The sequence below is a fragment of the Podarcis melisellensis genome (genome assembly GCF_964234715.1).
Source record: "Podarcis melisellensis genome assembly, chromosome: W".
Lineage (NCBI taxonomy): Eukaryota > Metazoa > Chordata > Lepidosauria > Squamata > Lacertidae > Podarcis > Podarcis melisellensis.
Genome location: NC_138535.1, coordinates 4,684,050 through 4,707,387, shown reverse-complemented (window position 1 = coordinate 4,707,387; position 23,338 = coordinate 4,684,050).

Here is a 23,338-nt window from a genome sequence, read left to right as displayed (position 1 = left end):
TGACACCTGGCTTGAGAGCAGTACATGTGAAAAGGATCTAGGAGTCTTGGTTGACCACAAACTTGACATGAGCCAACAGTGTGACGCGGCAGCTTAAAAAGCCAATGCAATTCTGGGCTGCATCAATAGGAGTATAGCATCTAGATCAAGGGAAGTAATAGTGCCACTGTATTCTGCTCTGGTCAGACCTCACCTGGAGTACTGTGTCCAGTTCTGGGCACCACAGTTCAAGAAGGACACTGACAGACTGGAACGTGTCCAGAGGAGGGCAACCAAAATGGTCAAAGGCCTGGAAACGATGCCTTATGAGGAACGGCTAAGGGAGCTGGGCATGTTTAGCCGGAGAAGAGGAGGTTAAGGGGTTATATGATAGCCATGTTCAAATATATAAAAGGATGTCACATAGAGGAGGGAGAAAGGTTGTTTTCTGCTGCTCCAGAGAAGCGGACACGGAGCAATGGATCCAAACTACAAGAAAGAAGATTCCACCTAAACATTAGGAAGAACTTCCTGACAGTAAGAGCTGTTCGACAGTGGAATTTGCTGCCAAGGAGTGTGGTGGAGTCTCCTTCTTTGGAGGTCTTTAAGCAGAGGCTTGACAACCATATGTCAGGAGTGCTCTGATGGTATTTCCTGCTTGGCAGGGGGTTGGACTCGATGGCCCTTGTGGTCTCTTCCAACTCTATGATTCTATGATTCTATGACTCCAACTCCCATCAGCCCCAGTCACCATGGGATGATGGGAGTTTTAGTCCAACAACAGACAGAGAAGAGCTCCTTTGCAGCCCCTGCACTGTAAGGGCTGAGGGAATGAGGGTGAATCCAGAGGTCTGGGTGCCTCCAGGAATGGGAGGCTCAGCCCAGGAGCCACATGCCACCAACCAGACCTCTCTCTCTCTGACCATTAGCACTCTCTCCAGGTCACAAGCCTCCCTGCCCCTGCTTTGTGCCCTCTTCAAGTGCTTTAGCCTGGCTGGAAAGCCTCTTGCTTTCCTGGATGAAGATGGGGGCAGGGGTAGGTATAGAAACTCGGGGGGTTTGTGGAGCTGGATTATAGCCTAATGCACAAAGAGTCCCTCCTGTTGCTCCACCCAGTTTTTGTCTCTAACCCCATTCAACACTGGTACATGGCCCTCAGATGGTTATCAAATATGGCCCTTGCACTAAAAAAAAAGGTTACCCACCACTGATTTTACTGCCCCCCAGCCTGCCTTTCAACAACAAGGTCCCCAAGGCAGCTCAGAACAATTTAAAATGAACAACATGGAATGAAATTGCAACCATAAAATAAAATTACAAGCAGCTCAAGCAACAGTAGCACGATCCCAAACAGCAGAAGGAAAACAATAGAGATGATTAATAGCAAAATAGCCATGTAGAAAACACACCAAAAGAAACATGCAAGGGGAACCAGCAGGCAGGAGTTGGGGAAATAGTTTCATGTGTGTTAAGCAAAGCCCCAATAAACAGAGCTTAGTTTAACTATGGAACTCCCTCCCACAGGAGGCAGTGCTGACCACCATAGATGGCTTTTAAAGAGGACTGGATAAATTCACAGAGGAGGATAAAGCTATCATTGACAACTAGCCAGGATGACTATGTTCTGCTTCTGAATACCAGTTGCTGGAAACATGGGAGGAGAGTGCTTGGATCCTGCTTGCAGGTTTCCCACAGGCATCTGGTTGGTCACTGTGAGAACAGAATGCTGAACTAGATGCCCTTTGGCCAGATCCAACAGATTCTTATGTTCTTACGTTCTTATTTGTTGGCAGCAAAGCACACTCACCATTAATGTGTGGAATTTGCTACCACAAGACTTGTTGAACCTAGGATAACTCAGTTGGTGCAGCATGGGACTCTTAATCTCGGGGTCATGGGTTCGATCACCATGTTGGGTAAAAGATTCCTGCATGGCAGGGGGTTGGACTAGATGGTACTCATGGGCCTTCCCAACTCTACAGTTCTGTGATTCTATGATGGACGAAAGGCTAGATAGGGATCTCCAACCTTTTCAGTAACATGCATTTGGGGACCCATTTCTTCATCATTGACCATATATTTGCATGGTGGAAGTATTGGTGGAAGTCCTGACCCACCAGCTGAAGACCTAGATGGCACTGAAGGGGAAGTATTTATTTAGCTAGTTGTTTTCTTACATTTATATCCTGCTTATATTTGGCTGCCGCCTGCCCTTTTCCAGGTACCAAAATACTGATTCCAGACATTCCAAGCATAAATCTGACCCTTCCTCCCTGGAAAACCACAACTGTGTCCACCCCAAGCCCTTCAGGATAGAGGAGCAGAATGAAGGGAGCACCACCTCCCGAGCATGAGACCAGGCCTAATCCCTCACCCTGAGCACTTTGGAGGGGGTGGGAATAAAACTTAAATACAGGGCACAAAAACAATGCCTTTTGTCATCTCCTTGTTAGTGGCATGGTCTGTGGGGCAGCATCTGGAGAATACAAACAATTTCTTCTGTGTCTTTCTAATTCTTTGGAGGGGCTGCAATGCCACGTTTCTAAGAGAGGTGGCAACTGGCCTTTGCTTCCTAACCCTAATCATGCTAATACACAGCAAACAAAGGTCTTAGGATTTCAGTTACCAATCAAAGTAGTAATTGGTTGTGTCAGTCACCCATACCGCTGATAATGCTTCTCTGGATGGAATGGAAATCTGGATGTAGATTTCAAATAAGGAGTGGGGATGTTACTCAGCTTTCCAATTCCTCCTCTACCCCCTGCTTTTTGAAACATAAACAATGCCTCATGTTGCAATTCGCTCCCAGGTTGCCCAGGTGATGCTGATGCAAGTGTGGAACCAGACTTGTTTATTTCCATATTACCATGGTTCTGGCAGAATACTCTCCCTCCCTCCCTCCCTCCCTCCCTCCCTCCCTCCCTCCCTCTCTCTCTCTCTCTCTTTGTGTGCTGCTAATACAAGTCCTCCTTCCTTGCAAGTTACCAGCCCCCTCCCGGGGGGGGGGGGGGGAGAGAGCCACAACCCCCAAATACCACATTTCGTTTCATAAGACCCATGGGCATAGCTAAGGGGGGGGGGGGGCAGAGGGAAGCTGCTCCCTATCAAATAAAACAATAGAAATACTTAACTGACCGATCATGTCATTTCTGCCCCGCTAACAAAAGTCATCGCTATGCCCATGCTAAGGCCATGTTCCCCATTCCTTTGCCTTCATATGATATAGTATTCATTGATTTTTTTTGTTCCATTTTTTTCGTTTTATTTGCAGCATTTGTATTCTAACCTTCCCCAGAGGGATGGAGGGGAAATTCAGTTCCCTTAACATGAAACTGACCCAATTCACTCTTCCTTAAACAAGAGGCACACTGAAACGCAGCTTTCTTTTGAAATTTGCACTTCTTGGAATTTTGCCACATGGTTATCCAACAAAAAACAATGTGGACATACGTTAGGGGAAAGTGTGCATCAAAAATACATATATTTGTGGCAATAACAAACAGAAATGTGTTATTTTGGGGGAAATTGCTTGGAAAGAAATTAGGGGAAATGAGAACTAAAATTGTTTGTGTGTGTGCCGCGGAACACCGGTTGGGAAACACTGCTCTATGTGACATCCTTTTATATATTTGAACATGGCTATCATATAACCCCTTAACCTCCTCTTCTCCGGCTAAACATGCCCAGCTCCCTTAGCCGTTCCTCATAAGGCATCGTTTCCAGGCCTTTGACCATTTTGGTTGCCCTCCTCTGGACACGTTCCAGTCTGTCAGTGTCCTTCTTGAACTGTGGTGCCCAGAACTGGACACAGTACTCCAGGTGAGGTCTGACCAGAGCAGAATACAGTGGCACTATTACTTCCCTTGATCTAGATGCTATACTCCTATTGATGCAGCCCAGAATTGCATTGGCTTTTTAAGCTGCCGCGTCACACTGTTGGCTCATGTCAAGTTTGTGGTCAACCAAGACTCCTAGATCCTTTTCACATGTACTGCTCTCAAGCCAGGTGTCACCCATCTTGTATTTGTGCCTCTCATTTTTTTTGCCCAAGTGCAATACTGCGTTCCCTTCATCTACCAGGATTGTAATTCTGTCAAAAAACGAGATCAGGTTAGTCTGACATGACTTATTTTTCAGAAATCCATTCTGACTATTGGTGATCACAGCATTCCTTTCTAGGTGCTCACAGACTGTTTGCTTAATGATCTGCTCCAGAATCTTCCCTGGTATTGATGTCAGACTGACTGGGCGGTAATTATTTGGGTCCTCTCTTTCCCCCTTTTTGAAAATAGGGACAGCATTTGCCCTCCTCCAGTCTGCCGGGACTTCGCCTGTTCTCCAGGAATTCTCAAAGATGCCTGCCAGTGGTTCTGAGATCACATCTGCCAGTTCTTTTAATACTCTTGGATGCAGTTCATCTCGCCCTGTGTGCTGGTCCCAGGGGGAAGGTTACCGTTGGCGTAGTCAAAGTCCGGTCCTGGGTCACCAGCCTGGAAACAGTCCACAAGGAGCGGGGCAAGGTCCAAAGCAGGAAGCCAGGCGGGGACAGGAACACTGGAGGGTCAGGTCTGGGTCCAGGCAGGAACAGGTACTCAACAACGACGTTGCTCCCGCAACCTGGGACCGGGCTGACTGGCCTTTATCTTCTCTGAGGCCGGGGGCGGTCCCAGCCCCCAGGAGACCCGCCTCTCCTGGCCTTAAGGTGAGCACTCCTCCTGGGAGAAACCAGTTCCCTTCGCCTCTCTGCCCTGAGCCTCTGCAGTTCAGGAGAGGCTGAAGGGTTACTGGGCCCAGGGGGAGACTCACCTGTAGGCACTGAGTCCTCAACCACCTCTGGAGCCAGAGTGGATTCACCTGGTGCCTGCTCCTGAGAATCCGGCACAGGTGCAGGCGCTTCAGAATCAAGGCCCTGCCCCAGTTCAGCCGGCCCTGGAGGCGGGGACTCCTGTGCAGGCTGGGAGTCCTCCGGTTCAGCCTCTGAATCGGATTCCCAGGCCATCACACCCTGGAGACTTCAATACATCTAGACTAGCCAAGTATTCTTGTACTATCTCCTTAGTTATTCTGGGCTGTGTTTCCTCTGCTGAATCATTTGCTTCAAATTCTTCGTCTAATAGTAAAGGTAAAGGGACCCCAGACCATTAGGTCCAGTCGTGACCGACTCTGGGGTTGCAGCGTTCATCTTGCTTTATTGGCTGAGGGAGCCGGCGTTTGTCCGCAGACATGTGGACCAGCATGACTAAGCCGCTTCTGGTGAACCAGAGCAGTGCAAGGAAACACCGTTTACCTTCCCGCCAGAGCGGTACCTATTTATCTACTTGCACTTTGACGTGCTTTCGAACTGCTAGGTTGGCAGGAGCAGGGACCGAGCAACGGGAGCTCACCCCGTCACGGGGATTCGAACCGCCGACCTTCTGATTGGCAAGTCCTAGGCTCTGTGGTTTAACCCACAGCGCGTCCTTAAAACATAGTTTTATAAAATTTAAACATAGTAAGAAGCATACTGACAAACAGTCTAATAGTAAAGAACCATAACAGTCCTTTCTTGCACTTTCACAGGCCATAGATTATTTACTAGCCATAAACTTTGGTAAACCGGAATGTTTTTACCTGATGTCTAAAGACATGCAATGATGTCTACACCACTTTATTTGCTACCCAGGAGCGGAACCACACTTTAAATCAAACATGGAGCCAAGGAAATGAACTCAAGTCCAGCATCCAGGAGGGACTACATGTTTATTGTAACTATTGCAATAGGGCAGAGATCAACTTAACGTGGTTGTCCTCTGCCATGAGGAGAATTAGAAAAAGGCTTATACAGGCAGCACACAAAGAGCCATTAAAAACATCTAAACATTCTTAAAACAAACATCCTTCTACATACAACAGGAAAGGTTACAGGTCATGAGAAGTAAAGCACACATGGCTCCTTATTGGTATCCTCACCCCCACAATAACCTTGCAGTGGCCTACATGTGCCCAGGCCTTTGGCCTCAAATGTCCCACTTCTGTCACCATTGCCCTGGCAACCAGGTCTTCATCAGTATTGTTTACATTCCAGTCCCTATTTCACTTCCCTTCATTCCTAAGCCATCTCAAAAAGTTTCAAGGAGATACTTGGATTTACACTTTGATGCTAATGAGAACCAGTGCTTTTTCTATAAAAATAGGTGCATGTACTCACCACGAAGTTGTTACAGTAAGTGCCACATTTTTAACTACAAAAAAAGAGTTACAGGTACTGCATATCCTTGAGTAACACCTGAAAAAAAGAACTGAGAACAACATCCTTAATGACCATTTGTACCATTTTCTTTTTTTATAATAATTTTTTATTGATTTTCCAACACAAATTAAAAACAAAACAACACACAATACATAGACAAACAAAACATATAAACATGTATAATTTCAAAACCTCTTTTTCATAAACCTTACTTCCCAGACTTCCCCTTACCTCCCCTTTTCTACATCCCTGTTTTAAAATTTCTTCAACAACCCCTCACTCCAATTAACTAATTGCTCGTTTTCTTTTTTTTTAGCTTCTTCTCATACTTAGTCAATTGCAGCTGTAATTCTATATTTTCCTTTCCCTTGACATTTTAGCATTCATTAATTTTACAACAGTTCTTGAGATATACTTTAAATTTCTTCCAATCTTCTTCCACCGTCTCTTTTTCTTGGTCATGGATTCTGCCCGTCATCTCTGCCAATCCCATGTAGTCAATCACCTTCGTCTGCCATTCTTCCAGTGTGGGTAGTTCTTGTGTCTTCCAATACTTTGCTAAAAGAATCCTTGCTGCTGTGGTAGCGTACATAAAAAACGTCCTATCCTTCCTTGACACCAATTGGCCGACCATGCCCAGGAGAAATGCCTCTGGTTTCTTATGAAAAGTACATTTAAGTACCTTCTTAATTTCATTATAAATCATTTCCCAGAAGGCTTTAATCCTCGGGCAAGTCCACCAAAGGTGATAAAAGATACCTTCAGTCACGTTGCATTTCCAGCATTTATTATTGGGCAGATGGTAAATTTTTGCAAGCTTGACTGGGGTCATGTACCACCTATAAATCATTTTCATAATATTTTCTCTTAAGGCATTACATGCCGTGAATTTTATACCGGTGGTCCATAACTGCTCCCATTCTGCAAACATAATGTCATAACCAATGTCTTGTGCCCATTTAATCATAGCTGATTTAACTGTCTCATCTAGTGTACTCCACTTCAACAGCAGGTTATACATTCTTGACAAATTCTTGGTATTGGGTTCTAACAGTTCTGTTTCTAATTTTGATCTCTCCATCTGGAAGCCAATTTTCCTGTCTTGTTTAAACACCTCCATTATTTGATGGTAATGAAGCCAATCTCGTACTTTAGACTTCATTTTTTCATAACTCTGCAATTTAATTGTTCCACTCTCTTGCTCTAAAATTTCACAGTATTTTGGCCATTTTGATTCCATGTTAAGTTTTTTCACCTCCTTAGCTTCCATTGGTGACAACCACCTGGGGGTTTTATTTTCCAACAAGTCCTTATATCGAATCCAAACATTGTATAGTGCTTTCCTAACAATATGGTTTTTAAATCCTTTATGAGTTTTTACCTTGTCATACCATATATATGCATGCCAACCAAATCTGTTATCAAATCCTTCCAAGTCCAAAATGTCTGTATTTTCAAGAAGTAGCCAGTCTTTCAACCAGCAGAAAGCTGCCGATTCATAGTACAATCTTAAGTCCGGCAGGGCAAACCCCCCTCTATCTTTTGCATCAGTTAATATCTTAAATTTTATTCTGGGCTTTTTGCCCTGCCAGACAAATTTAGATATGTCTTTCTGCCACTTCCTGAAACAGTCCATTCTGTCCACAATCTGTAATGTCTGAAACAAAAATAGCATTCTAGGCAATACATTCATCTTAATTACAGCAATTCAGCCTAACAAGGAAAGTCTCAGATTTGACCATATTTCTAGTTCTTTCTTTACCTCTGTCCAACATTTATCATAGTTATCTTTAAATAAGTTCACATTCTTAGATGTCATGTTAATCTCCAAATATTTCACTTTCTTTGCCACCATTAATCCAGTTTCACTTTGAAACCTCTCTTTTTCAGCATTTGTTAAGTTTTTCTCCAGAACTTTAGTTTTTTGCTTATTCAACTTGAATCCTGCTACCTGACCAAAAGCTTGAATTAGTTCTAGAACTCGTTTCGTACTAGTGTCTGGCTGTTGTAAAGTTAATACTAAGTCATCTGCAAAGGCCCTCAGTTTATATTGTTTGGCTCCGACCTGAATTCCTTTAACCAGCTGGTCCCCCCTGATCATATTTAACAAAACCTCCAAGACAGATATAAAAAGCAGTGGGGATATTGGGCACCCCTGTCGTGTCCCTTTTTCTATAGGAAGTTCTTCAGTTACCACATTGTTTACAATTAACTTTGCTTTTTGTTCAGAATATATTGCACCTATACCATTTTCAAACCCTTGACCTACCCCCATCCCATGGAGATTCTTCTTCATAAAACTCCAAGATTTATTATCAAAAGCTTTCTCCGCATCCACAAATATTAATACAGCCTTCGTGTTGATGTTGACTTCTAACAGTTCTATAATGTCTATTATGTTTCTCACATTGTCTGACAAATGTCTCCCTGGGAGAAAGCCCGCCTGGTCCTTATGAATCTCTTCCACCAACACCTTCTTCAGTCTTTTTGCTAAAATGTCAGCAAATATTTTGTAATCCACATTAAGTAATGATATAGGGCGGTAGTTCTTAATCTGATTCTTTTCAGTCTCAGTTTTTGGTATAAGTGTAATAAATGCTTCTTTCCACGATTCGGGTGCCTTTTTCCCCTCTAAAATTTCATTGCAGACCTCCTTCAACGGTTGTATCAACCATTCCTTCAAAGCTTTATAGTATCTGGAAGTCAGTCCATCTGGTCCTGGAGATTTCCCCAATTGCATACTTTGAATGGCCCCCTCTATTTCTTGTTCTGTTATTTTCTCATTCAAGACCATTGTACTTTGTTGTGAAATTTTTTGTAATCCATATTTCTTAAGAAAATCATCTATTTCTCCTTCATTCTCCGGCCCTCGTGCGTATAGTTTTCTGAAATAACTCTGAAAACAATTACTAATCTCATTTGGTTTATAAATGTTCTTTCTGTCCACCTCCAAACTTGTAACTGTGTTCAGTTTTTGTCTCTTCTTCAATTGCCATGCTAGGAGTTTCCCACATTTATCTGCTGATTCAAATGTCCTTTGTCTCATTTGCTTAATTTTCCATTCTATCTGTTGATTCATCAGTTCCATATACTGCATCTGGTAAAACTTAATTTCTCTCAAAATCTCCTGAGACTTTGGTTTTGACCTCAGTTTCTTTTCTCCTTCTTTTATCTTTCCCAAAATCTTATCTTTCTTTTCCTTTTGTTTCTTCCTCTTTAAAGAATTCTGTTGTATCAGGAAACCTCGCATCACGGCTTTACTTGCGTCCCAAATTACTCTTTTCTCCACCTCTGTCTTCAGGTTTATCTCAAAGTAGTCTTTCAAAGTTTTTTGGGCCTTTTTGTAGATCTCTTCATCTTTAAATAGGGTGTCATTCATTCTCCATCTGAAGGAACCAGCTGTTGTTAGTTTCATCTCCATCTTTACAGCGTTATGGTCGGAGCAAGTCTTTGGGCAGATTTCTACTTTTTTTTATCTTTGGAGCCATCCCACTAGTAACCCATATTTGGTCAATTCTTGTCCATGTCACTTTTGCTTCGGAGAAAAAGGTTCCCTCTCTCTCAAGAGGGTTCCTTGTTCTCCAAATATCAATCAAGTCCGTATTGTCAGTCATTTCAAAGAAAGTCTTTGGTAATCTCCTGTCCTTAGAGACCACCTGTCTTTGTGCTTTATCCATGTTTGTAGAAACCACACCATTCATGTCTCCCAACATGATTACATTGTAATCCAGATAGTCCATTAAAATCTCATGCAACTTCTTAAAAAATTCTGCCTTCCCTTCATTTGGTGCATAAATTCCGACTGTCAAAAATTTTTCTCCTTGGACTTGTATTTCGATTGCTAAAAATCTTCCTTGTTCATCTTTAAAGATCAGCTTTGGGGCCAGCTTTTCCTTTGCATAGATCACCACTCCTCTTTTCTTAACTTTGTCTGATGAAATAAATTCCTGTCCTAATCTTTTATTTATAAGCAATTTTCTATGTGCCCTAGTCACGTGGGTTTCTTGTAAACAAATTAAGTCCAATTGTTCTTTTTTCAAAATATGAAAAACCTCACGCCTTTTTCTGGGAAGGTTCAATCCATTACAATTCCAACTTAGAAATTGCAGAGCCATCTTGTTGTTTAGTTGCTTACTCCTCCAACTGCTCCCTGCAGTTGTTCTTCCTCTGTCGGTGGTTTAAGTCCAAATGTTAAATTCAAAATATCTGCTTCTAAAGTCGGTTCCGCCACTCCCTTCTGGAGGTCCTCCTCGTTTCTTTCCAGGAATTGTTCTTTGTCTTGGACTGTTCTTATTTTTACTTTCTTTCCTTTGTAGTTGAAAGACAAACCTTGTGGATATTCCCACCTGAAAGGTAGGTTGTTCTTTTTCAGCAGGTAAACCAAGTCCTTATAATAAGTTCTCGCCTCCAAAATGTATTTAGGGATGTCCTTGTAGATTTGCACAAAAGCGTCTTCAATCTCCAAAGTTCTTTGATAATGTAAATTTAGTATTTTATCTCTTTCCTCTTTGGATCTTAAGGTTATCAGACAATCCCTTGGACTCTTTCTGTTTTGTCTCCTACCCAGTCTGAAGGCAGCTGTTATCTTAAATTCTTCTTCCTCCAAGTTTACCTGCCAAAATTCCGAAAGCTCTTTTGTGAGAAAGTCCACCAAGTTGTCCTTTTCACTTTCAGGGACTAGCCTCAATCTCAGATTTCTCTCCTTCCTCTGTAGTTCCAGCAAAGACAAGGCCGCCTCATGTTCATCCAGCTTTTTACAGACTGGTACTAATTTTTTCCTGTGTAGTTTCTGCAGTAGTTTTAGCTTCTTCAGCAATTTTTCGAGTTGTGGAGTTTTCTTCAATCAATTTATTTATAATTTCTGTATTAGATGTAATACTTTTAGTATTCAAATCTAATTTTGTTGAAAGTTCTGTCAGCTGTTTGGTATTTTCAGTACTCTTCTTTGTCAAGGCTTCTAAAGATTCATTTATTTTGACTAATGCTTGTGTCACTGGATCCATAGATATAATTGTCACTTTTTCCTGCCCAGCTGGACCTGCTGGCAGTAGGCTTGATATTGAGCCCCTTTTCTTTTGTGCAATTTTACTTTTAGCTCTTGTTGTTATCTCTTCTGCTGGGCCACTCATGTCCCAAGGTCGTTCCCACAGGAGCAGCTTTTAAATGGAAAAATCCACTGACTTGTTCTTTACAGTCTGTTTTGCAACTGTTACCCCTCAGCCCTCTAGAGGGGGTAGTCCAGAGTATCCAATAGGCAAAGGAACAAAGAAATTTTTTAGCAACAATCTTCCAATGTGTCAAAGCTGTCAGTTAATAGTTTCAATAAAGACCCAAACTTGTAACAAATAAAGTCCCAACTTTGTAGCAAATCTCAAATGACAGTTCACTGTCTCGGTGCCTTGCTCTTGTAGGCAGTCCGTTCCAAGAGTCTAAAACGGCAGAAAACTTTTCCCTTTGCTTTTTTCATGCAGGTTATGCAAAATCCACCTCTCTTCCCCCTTGCTCCTGCCTGCTAGGGGGAGGTTCAAGTTCAATGTCCAGGTTAAACAGTTTTCAATTTAATTTTCATCGGATTGCAGCTTTGTAATTTCGTTGTTTTAGCTGTCATGCAGTCCGGGGAAGGCAGACTTCCTTAATTTTTACCTTCCCATTTTCGGCCAAATTTCAAAGATATTTTTTAAGTCCCAGTAAGCCTTTCAATCCTACTTACGGGTATTCAAATTCAGTTCCAAATTTCAGGAAGGAATCGGCGCTCTCCGCTCATGGCGACGCGGCTTCACTCCACGGGCTGGGTAGCGACTCTCAGCACCGCGCGCACACCGGTGTCTTCTTCAAAGACAGAATTATGTATAACATGTTGCAGTAAATCAACCTAGAGGGTAGGGCGTAGCTGGGCCACAAACTGAAGCTGGCAGAAGGCTCTCTGTGCTACTGAGGCCACCTGGGCCTCTTGGGACTGGGAATGATTTTTGCCTGGAGAGCTTATGCCAGTGTTGGCAATTTTGATCTAGATGGACTAATGGTTCTGAAATAAGGCAGCTTCCTATATTCTGAGAAATGACAATGGATTCCAAAGCTGTGGCATGAGCTGCTGTCGTAGAATCCTAGTTCTGTAATTTGAATGACTGCTAAAAATACCAGAAAATTAAAGTTTGGTTCAATTGTTGGCCTTACCCTTTCCCCATACTTAATATAGGCTGTTCACTTTTTTAAAAATAATGCTTTTACAGCTCTGTATGCCAACCTAACAGTTTGAAAGCACGTCAAAGTGCAAGTAGATAAATAGGTACCACTCCGGCGGGAAGGTAAACGGCGTTTCCGTGAGCTGCTCTGGTTTGCCAGAAGCGGCTTAGTCAAGCTGGCCACATGACCCGGAAGCTGTACGTCGGCTCCCTCGGCCAATAAAGCGAGATGAGTGCCGCAACCCCAGAGTCGGCCACGACTGGACCTAATGGTCAGGGGTCCCTTTACCTTTATGTTTATCTTTTTAACCATTAATTCATCAAACACCTTTTTTAAATGTGTGCATGCGTAAAACTTCTAAAGTCTGGAAAAGGAAAGCTTTCCATATGTAAGACAGCTTCCAAATTAGCCCCTGTTCTTAAAATGCACTTTTCTTTAGTCTTTGGTAAAATTTAGCATGGTAGGTCATTAGCAGCATCAAGGTAAAGCCTATTGGCCATGACCACCTGGCAGATTATTTTGGGACCTAAAAAGGAGCTATCTTAAGAAAGGTACCGGGAAGAGACGATTACCTCGTTGGGGCTGGGGCAAGAGGTTTTTGAAAAGAGCCCCCGGGGACAGGGAGGAGATCGAAGCAAGCCCAGTGCCTGTGCCCCGAGCTCGGTGGGTGGGCAGGATGTGAGGGAATAGTAGAAGAGGGAAGAAAGCGCCGCCGGCACCATTTTAGGAGATGGAAATAACTAGCGGAAGTGACTCCATGGTGGAAGAGGGCGGAAAGCGCCGCCAGTGCTATTTTAGGAGAGGGAAATAGCCAGCGGAAGTGCCTCCATGTTGGACTCCATGGTGGAAGAGAGGAAAAAAGCGCAGCCAACATCATTTTAGGAGAGGGAAATGATCCCAGGGACGCTGTAAGTAGCAGTTGCTCTGTTTCCAGTCAATAAAAATTTATTGCAAGGTGTGCTTCATGGCATAACTTTCACGTGCAATAGAGGCCTCGATGCAGCGGCGATACATAAATATCTTTAAAGGTGCCACTAGAGGGCGACACCTAACAGCAATCACCTTGTGGTCCTGTGAACACCAAGCAAAATACTGAGAAGCAAATTTATTAGAAACCCCTAAACTGGTGTCTTGTCATTACTGGGAGGGGATTCCAATTTTTGCGCTTCTGATGGTATCGTGTCATATTTATGTCTGATAATTTCGAAAAGCAAGCAAACCACCCCAAACCAAGGAAACTACTTGAAAAGAACCCAAAGAAAAAAGCAAATTCATTAGAAACCCTCAAACCAGCATAAACTGATATGCGTACATGTTATGTTTCTAGTTATTTTGCTTTTCCTTGTGTTCTGTGTTCAGTTTAGGGTGGTTCTGCTTCTCCTCAATGATTATGACGGTTTTTTCTGTGGTTTGGGTTATTCTGCTTCTATCGTGTTTTGTGGAGAATTTGGCATTTTGGCGATGGCTTTTCACCATTTTTGTGTCTCCTCCGGTGTTTTGTCATTTCTGGGGTGGGTTTCCAATTTTTGCCCTTCTGATGGTATTAGTGTCATATTTATGTCTGATAATTTTGAAAAGCAAGTAAACCACCCCAATAATAATAATAATAATAATAATTTATTATTTATACCCCGCCCATCTGGCTGGGCCTCCCCAGCCACTCTGGGCGGCTTCCATAAAAACCAAAAATACAGTAAAATCACACGTTAAAAACTTCCCTGAACAGGGCTGCCTTAAGATGTCTTCTGAATGTCAGGTAGTTGTTTATTGCTTTGACATCTGCTGGAAGGGCGTTCCACAGGGTGGGCGCCACTACCGAGAAGGCCCTCTGCCTGGTTCCCTGTAGCTTTGCTTCTCGCAATGAGGGAACCGCCAGAAGGCCCTCGGCGCTGGACCTCAGCGTCCGGGCAGAATGATGGGGGTGGAGACGCTCCTTCAGGTATACTGGACCGAGGCCGTTTAGGGCTTTAAAGGTCAGCACCAACACTTTGAATTGTGCTCGGAAACATACTGGGAGCCAATGTAGGTCTTTCAAGACCGGTGTTATATGGTCTCGGCGGCCGCTCCCAGTCACCAGTCTAGCTGCCGCATTCTGGATTAGTTGTAGTTTCCGAGTCACCTTCAAAGGTAGCCCCAAACCAAGGAAACCACCCCAAACAGAAACTACATGAAAAGAACCCAAAGAAACAAGTTAAATACTGAAAAGTAATTCCACCAGAAACAACCAAACCAGTGTAAACTTATCTGCTATGTATTGTGTGCAAGTCATGTTTCTAGTGATTTTACTTTTCTTGGTGTTGTTTGTTCTATTAAGGGTGACTCTGCTTCACCTCAATTGGTTTTAATGATTCTGATGTTTCTTCTTTTTTTGGGGGGGTTATTCTGCTTCTTTCAAGTTTTGTGGTGAATTTGTCATTATGGTGATAGTTTTTCATTGTTTTTGTGTCTCCTCCGGGGTTTCCTTGGTTAGGAGTGATTTGCTTCCTTTTTGAAATTATCAATAACATAAAATTGACACAATACCATTAGAATCACAGAAATCAGAAATCTTGTTTTGTTTAGGGTTAGGGTGAAGCTTAGGCTTAGAGTGTATGGTTTAGGGTTGGGGTGTTAGGGTTATGGGAAGAGGGTTTGGGTTGGGGGGAGATGGTTAGGGTTAGTGTTAGTAGGGAAAGGTTAGGGGTTAGAATTAGGGGAGAAGGTAAGGGTAAGATGAAGGGGTTCTCAGGGTTAGGCAGAAGCTTAGCGTTAGGGTCTTGTTTCGTTTAGGGTTATGGTTAGTGTTAAGTTGTGGGTAAACATATCAGACTACACAGCGATTCTTCAAACAGCTCTTGTTTATTCAGAGGCCAGAACAGAACTAAGCTGAAGGGTTCAGCCAGCCTGCTTATATAGAGCTCCAGTACACATAATTGTAACAACTTTCTAAAACTATCCAATCACTGAACGTCACTTTTGATCCCTTATTTGCATAACTATCTACAGTATCCCCCTGCTGGCCCAGGGTGAGAACTTCAGTATATAACACCCCTCCCCACCGAGATAAGGCGTTAGTTACAATTGTAATGGTTTCCTTATATACAGCACTACACGTAATGGTTCAATTAGGCACAAAAGCATATTGGTTACATTTCACATACTTCCATTAGACCAACAGTATTACATGTCCAACAACATAGTCCTTTAAATAAGTTGGACGCTTGGAAACTCTGCCAGACTGCCGGGGAGCGGTACCCAGGTCTGGTGGGCTGCCCGATTCTTGCTGAGGCTGTGGAGTGACCCTAGAAACCAAGTCCACTGGAACCGCTGCTGTGGGTGGAACCTCCACAAGTGGAGTTGGTGGAATGTCAGGCACGGCAGTGGTCTGAGTCTGTGGGAAGTCCGGCAGACCCTCTGAAGCGGCTTGGTTCAGCTCCACGCCTGCAGTTTGTGAGAGAGGTGTAGGTGGAGCCTCGCCATCTGTAAGTGTCTGTTCCAGAGCCATGAGCGCAGTTGGGGGCACTGCGGTAGTGTCAAAGTCCCCAACCCTGCGCCTAAGCTGGTCTATGTGCCGGTGCCACAAACGTCCGTCTTCGAGTGCCACCTGGTATGAGCGAGGTCCAGTGACTCCCACTACTGTGGCTGGCACCCAAGGAATGTCCCCCACAAAGTTCCGGGCAAAGACCTGGTTTCCTGGAACAAATGATTGTGGTGCGTTGACACAGCCTGGGGGTTTGGCCACGGCAAAGTTTGGGCAAAGTTCGAGCGGAGACCTGAGGTGGCGACCCATAAGCAGTTCGGCAGGACTCCGCCTTGTGGCCGCATGAGGGGTGATGTGTTGATGTGTTGCACGAACAATTATTCAGCAACCCGCACATGCCAGTCTCCCCGGTCCTAGCGCACTAGTGCCTCTTTTGCTGAGCGCACCATTCTCTCCGCTTGCCCGTTGCTGGATGGATGAAATGGTGCCGTTAGGGCATGGCGGATGCCCAGTCCCAAAAGGTATCGCTCAAAAGTGCCTGAGGTGAACTGCGGTCCGTTGTCAGAGATGAGGACATCAGGACACCCATGCGTTGCAAAGAGGCCTCGCAGCACCCGTATAACTGCCTGGGTAGTGGTGGAGGGCATCAGGGCCACCTCCAGCCATTTGGAATAGGCGTCCACCACTACCATAAAGGTCCGGCCACGAAAGGGGCCGACCAGATCGATGTGCACCCTTGACCAGGGTGTCTTGGGCGTCTCCCAGGTGTGTCCCTTAGCTGCCGGTGGCGCAGGCCTCGATTCTTGCCATGCTTGACAGGCGGAAACCCAGGCAGTGATGGCATCGTCCATGTTAGGCCACCAGACGTAACACCAAGCCAACGCCTTCATTTTGACGATTGCCGGGTGGCCAAGAGCTTCAAGGATGCATTGACAGAGTCTTTGGGGAATCACAACGCGGTCTCCCCATAGCAGACAGCCGCGAGGAACCGAGAGTTCGTGTTGTCTGGTTGCGAAGGGCTGGAACACCGATGCAAAAGGCCCTTGTGGCCACCCCACCCCCACACCCAGTTGAGCACATGGCTAATGGTGTGATCCTTGGCAGATGCAGAGGCCACAGTGGCAGCCGATACAGACGCTGCCGGAAGATCCTCAGTCAGGAGAAGCGATGAAGCAGGAGCCGGGTCTTCCACAAATGCTGGAAGAGGGCAATGGCTGAGGGCGTCGGCATGGCCCATCAATTTCCCAGGGCGATGGACGAGCTGGTAATGGTAGGCAGCCAGGAAAACAGTCCATCGCAGCAAGCCTGGCGAGAGGACCAGTGGAGTTGGTCGATCACCAGCGAGGAGGCCCAGCAGCGGTTTATGGTCGGTGATGAGGTCGAAAGCCCTGCCGTAGAGGTATTCATGGAACCTCTTCACTCCAGCCACAAGTGCCAGTGCCTCCTTGTCAAGCTGGCTGTAATTCAGTCAGAGATAGCGTCCTGGAAAAGTAGGCGAGCGGTGCTTCTCTTCTGTCTGGAAAACAGTGACTAAGAACAGCGCCGATGCCAAAAGCTGAGGCGTCGCAGGCAAGGACCAGCAGCCTGGCTTCACTGTACTGTACCAGCACACTGTCCGATGAAAGGAGAGCCTTGAAGGCCGCCATCTCCCGATGACCCCAGGACCAACGTATCTTCATGCTGAGGAGTCGGTGGAGAGGCTCAGCCACCGTGGCTTTGTGGGGCAGGAACATGTTATAAAAGTTCAGCAGTCCCAGGAATGCCTGCAACTCCGTCTTGTTCTTTGGGCTGGGGGCCTGCTGGATAGCGCGGATCTTGGATGTGGTCGTGTGAAGGCCGGAGGCATCGATAAGATAGCCCAGGAACTCCACCTGTGGAATGGCGATCTGGCACTTCTCCCTCTTTACCTTGAGCGCGGCCTCCTGGAACCTGGTCAGCACGGTGTGGAGGCGCTTGAACGCAGCAGGTGTTAAACAACAGGAACCGGGTAAGCGTGCTGCTGAAGTGCCTTGTTGATTGTGCACTTGTAGTCAGCGCAGATTCTCACCAACCCATCCGGCTTGACAGGCGTGATGATGGGGGTTTCCCACTTGGCGTGGTCAACCAGCTCCAAAACTCCTTGGGCGATCAGCTTGTCCAGTTGTTCATCCACCTTAGCCTTGAGAGCAAAGGGAACCCGGCGTGGCTTTAGCTTGATGGGGGCGACTTGTGGATCAAGGCTAAAGGAGATGTGTGTACCTGTATATTGCCCCAAGTGCCGTCAAAAACCTCAGCAAAGTCTTTGACCAGATCCTCAGTCTCTGCGTTAGAGATGCAGTTGATGCCGGAGACTTCCATCAAACCAGTCTAGCCCTAGGAGGCTTGGCCACTGACCTTCAACCACCACCAGTCAGAGCAGGCCTGAAAAATCCTTGAAGGCGATCCGGAACCGGCCAACGCCTACCACAGGAATGTCATTTCCCTGGTACTCTTTCACTCTCAGCGGTGAGAGTCGAGTTGCCTTTTAGACACTCTGGGTACCAGTCTTTTGATGGTGCTCCAAGACACGATGGACAGGGCAGACCCAGTGTCAATCTCCATGTCACATGGAGCTCCTTCAATGAGCACTGTGACGTTTAGCTTGTGTCGCGTAGGCGAGTCGGTTTGGCCAATAGTGGTTCCAGACGGGCAGTGGCGGTTGGTGAGAGTGAAACAGATTTCCTTGGCGGACTGGAGTGAAGACTTGGACTTGCAAGTCGGTGAAGGGGGGGTGCCGGATGGAGCCGATCGGCAGACCTTAGCAATGTGGCCCCTTCTGGAACACTTCCGACAGATGGCATCTCTTAATCAACACTTGGCACGGGAATGGTTGCCTCCGCAGCCGGCACATTCCGATTGACCTTTGGACTTCTGTTGGAACTTCCTGCGCTCCCGCTTTGTCTGGTGCACGTCATCGTCTTCACTGGAGGATGCCTCATCACTGCTGGCCTCTTCGTGATGCACTGGAACTGTCTTCCTAGCAAGACGCGGGCTGCTGGCCTTGCGGATCTCCTGGGCAAAGTGTTCAGCAGCTTCCGAGGCCACGGCCTCCTCAATGGCTTTCTGCAGCGTGAGGTTTGGTTTGGCGAGGAGACACCGTTGCAGACGGATGTCCCGGACCCCGCAGACAATTTGATCCATCAGGGCATTGTCTAAGTCTCGGAACTTGCAGTGCATTGCAGCCTGTCGCAGGGTGGTGGTGTAGTTGTTGATTGACTCCCCCTCTGCCTGGTTCCGGTGGTAGAACGCATGGCGGGCAGCAATCTTGGACGGCTTTGGCGCGTAGTGGTTGAGGAGCTTCTCTTGAATTGTGTCCCACAGTGCTGCCTGGACTGCTTCAGGTGCAAGCTGCTTCAGGTGCAAGCAATGCTCAGGCCATCTCAAACACCTCAGGCCCACAGAGGATTCTTTTTCTATGTAGATGGAACCCAAAACAACCTGTTTTGCTTTGTTTAGCCTTATTACACTTCGTTTTGCTATTTGTGGGTGAATGAACACCGAAAGAACAATCCAAGCTTATTCGTCCTCTTTCTACTCAGATGGAACCAAAACTCGTATGCTTGATTTGGGCTGATAACAAAGATGTCACTCTGCGGTTTTTGGGTGAATGTGCATTCTAACCCAAAAAAAAAACAATTTGAAATAAGCCTGATCAGAGCTTCATCATCTTCTTTTTATGTAGATGGAACCCAAAACACCTTTTTGCTTTGGTTGGGGGTGATTCTGGTGCACACACAAAAAACACCATGCGAATTGAAATAAGCCCAATCAAAGCTTATTCGTCTTCTTTCTACGCATATGGAAGCGAAAAGACGGTGTTTTGTTATTTTGGTCTCATTATATACACTTTGCGATTTCTGGGTAAATGTGCATTAACACCAAAGAACACGACTTGAAATAAGCGAAATCCAAGATTCTTCTTTCTATGTAGATGGAACCCAAAACAACCTGTTTTGCTTTGTTTAGGCTTAGTACACTTCGCTTTGCTATTTGTAGGTGAATGAACAATTTGTTCAGGACCTGAGACAGTGGTGGGCAACCCAAATTCCCTTCTAAATTCAATCCTGGCAGGAACTACATGGTAAAGCGCTGCAGATCTATGCTCTGCGTTCTTCAGTATCCCTCTAGCCCCTGAGAGTCAATTCCTCTTCGCCTTCACCTGGGGACCTAGTTAAGTAACCTGGACCAGACTACCCCAGGGTTATGCGGAATCACCCGCTATATTTTCTGCAATATTACACCAGGATTTACAGGATGTACATCTGTCTGGTCTACCTATCTGCTCTATGTAGATGACATTTTAATATGTTCTACCAGCGAGGGCGCGTGTAAATTAGACACAAAACACCTCCTTCTCGAGCTAGCATATAAAGGACACAAGGTGTCCCCTAAGAAGCTGCAATACTGCAAGCAGGAAATAAAATACCTCAGACATATCCTGGGGATAGGCACCCGAAGCCTAGCAACTGACAGAATAGAGGCAGTCACCAAAATCCCCCTCCCCAAAACAAAGAGACAATTGCGGGGCTTCCTTGGTATGGCAGGCTTCTGCCAAGCTTGGATTGCCGGCTACAGCGAAACAACTAAACCCCAGTCAGCTATGACCCGCCAAGATCATCCTGATGAACTTGTTTGGGAAGAGGAAGCCTATAACTCCTTTGAACGCCTTAAGAGGGAATTACGATCTGCCCCCGCCTTGAGCCTCCCGGACTATCGCATCCCTTTCAACCTATTCATTCATGAACAAATGGGGGCAGCCTCAGGAGTTCTTACCCAGCCCTTCTGAGATCAAGAAAGGCCAGTGGCATATTACAGTCTACAACTCAATACTGCAAAGGGAGCAGTGAGTTGCTTGAGAGCCATTGCTGCCTCTACGCTCCTCCTTCAAAAGGCTCAAGAGACAGTGTTAGGACATGAGATCACAATCCATGTTCCCCACGCGGTCTCAACCCTTCTAACTCTAAGGGACTGCCACCACTTCTCAAATCCACGTCTAAACCGTTATGAAGCCCTCCTGTTCACTCCATCCAATGTCACTATTAAATGGGTCAACTCCCTAAACCCAGCAACCCTACTATCCCTCCTGTTGCGTTTGCAAAGTAAAGGAAGGATTGAACTCTGATTAATAAGAATACACACAGAGGCTTGAACCAGCAAGATTCTGGGAAGGGTGCGTATAAATCGTCTCTCTCTCTGTGCCTGTCCATGTGCAGCCCCTGGCCCAGGCCGTTTTATTCTGGGGTAAACAAAGAACAGAACTACAAAGAAGAGCATCTGGCAACCCATCTAGTAATAAACAATCAGTACATATGATAAGAAGGATGACCAGGAGGACAGCGGATCATTATCACCTTCATGTGAGATCTGTTTCCTGGCCCTAAGATTAACATCCTAAGATTAATATATAAGAAACTGCTTCAAAGAAACTTGCCCACTATCTTTATGGCCCAGGATGCCTGCCTGGCGAAGCAACTGCTGTGTACGTGACATGTGAAGAAGAGAGGAATAGAACAGGGATGCAGGGGTGTAGAGAATCATTTCAAAATAGTTTAAACCCAGTCAACGCAATGCTTTCATTGCTGACACAGATGGCTTACCCTATATCTGTTATAATTCCTCATAGCAATCCCACCTGATCACTACATCTCTGGATATTTGCACACCTACACCCTCCCAGATGATGGCACCCTGCACCATGATTGTACAAAGATAGTCCACCAAGCTGAGAAACCCCGAGAAGATTTAGACCACCTCCCTCTAGCAAACCCTGATCTAATACTCTACACAGACGGCAGTTCCAAAGTCATAAACGGGGAAAGGAAGACTGGATATGCCGTAGTCTCTGACTTTGAAGTCTTAGAAGCCAACCCTATAAACCCTCAATATAGTGCCCAGGCGGCAGAGTTAATTGCCCTCATAAGGGCTTGTGAGATTAGCGAAGGAAGAAGGACAACCATTTACACTGACAGCAAATATTGCTTCGGACTAGTACACACAACTGGCCATATATGGCTCCAAAGAGGCTTCCTGACCGCAGCTGGTTCTCAGCTCTCCCACGCCGCCCTAGTGGAAAGATTACTAACAGCCATCCACATGCCCAAAGCAATAGCTGTCGTCCACTGCAGAACACATACAAAGGGGAGGGACTCAGTCTCCAAAGGTGACAGGCAAGCCAACAGGGCAGCCCAAATGGCCTCACTACGCACCTCAGAGGACGAGACTGAGTTCCAAGGTATACAACTCCCTGCCGACATTGACTTCAAACAAATGTACCAATCGGCCACTGAAGAGGAAAAAACAATGTGGGAAATCCATGGGTGCCAACAAAACGGATGGCGTCTGGCTCCTCCCAGACGGCAGAACCGTCATGCCAAAAGCCTGGACTCCAAAATTTGTGAGGGTCCTCCACCAACAGACATATTGGGGAAAGGGAAGACTAATAGACCATGTCCAAAGGTGCTGGTATACTCCAGGGATAGCGGCTGCAGCCACAGCAGCCTCAAAGAATTGCATAACATGCATAACATGAGAGTTTACAGCTGGATTTCATCGACTTACCCCAGTGTCAGGGGTTCAAACATGCCCTAATCATAGTGGACAAATTCTCCTGGGTGGAGGGATTCCCTTGCAAGAAGGCAACCGCTTCAGTACTCGCCAGGGCCCTTTTACAGGATATCATTCCCCGGTATGGAGTACCCCGTCGACTGGACAGTGACAGGGGAATCCACTTTACTGCAGAGGTAGTCCCACAGGAGGCCCAAGCTCTTCGAATAAAGTGGGAATTCCATACACCCTACCACCCAGCCTCATCAGGACAAGTAGAGAGCATGAATCAAGAGGATAAAGGTTCAGCTAGGGAAACTTTGTAGTACCACCAGACTAAAATGGGTAAATGCACTCCCACTAGTTCTCCATAATATTCGGAGTGACCCCACTGGACTGTTAAAACTGTCCCCCTTTGAACTTCTGTTTGGGAGACCCTCTCCCCCTATTTATAACACTTTATTTCCCCTCTTAGAACTTGAGGTGGAGGAAGCAGAACTTACTAATTATGTCATTCAGTTCCAAAAACAGCTACAACATCTCCACAAGTATGCTGCCATAGAGGGACAGAATCTACCAATCAACGTCCTAGCACACTCCTTCCACCCAAGGGACTGGATCCTGGTTAAAGTGTACCAGAAGCTGCCCCTTCAACCTGCCTGGGAGGGCCTGTACCAAGTGCTTCTAACCTCACCTACTGCTGTGAAGGTGGGAGAAAAGAACGCCTGACTACATCACACTAGGTGCAAGGCAGCACCACCGCCCCAGGAGGCGCAGGAGAGCCAGGGAGAGGACTACACCTTTGATGCCCCGCCTCCCGCCGCAACCTCCTACATCAACAAGGACCAGGACCAACAGACCGGACCAGATCGGGGTCAGGATCGGGCCCAATAGACCGGACCAAATACCACCTCTGAGCCCATCTG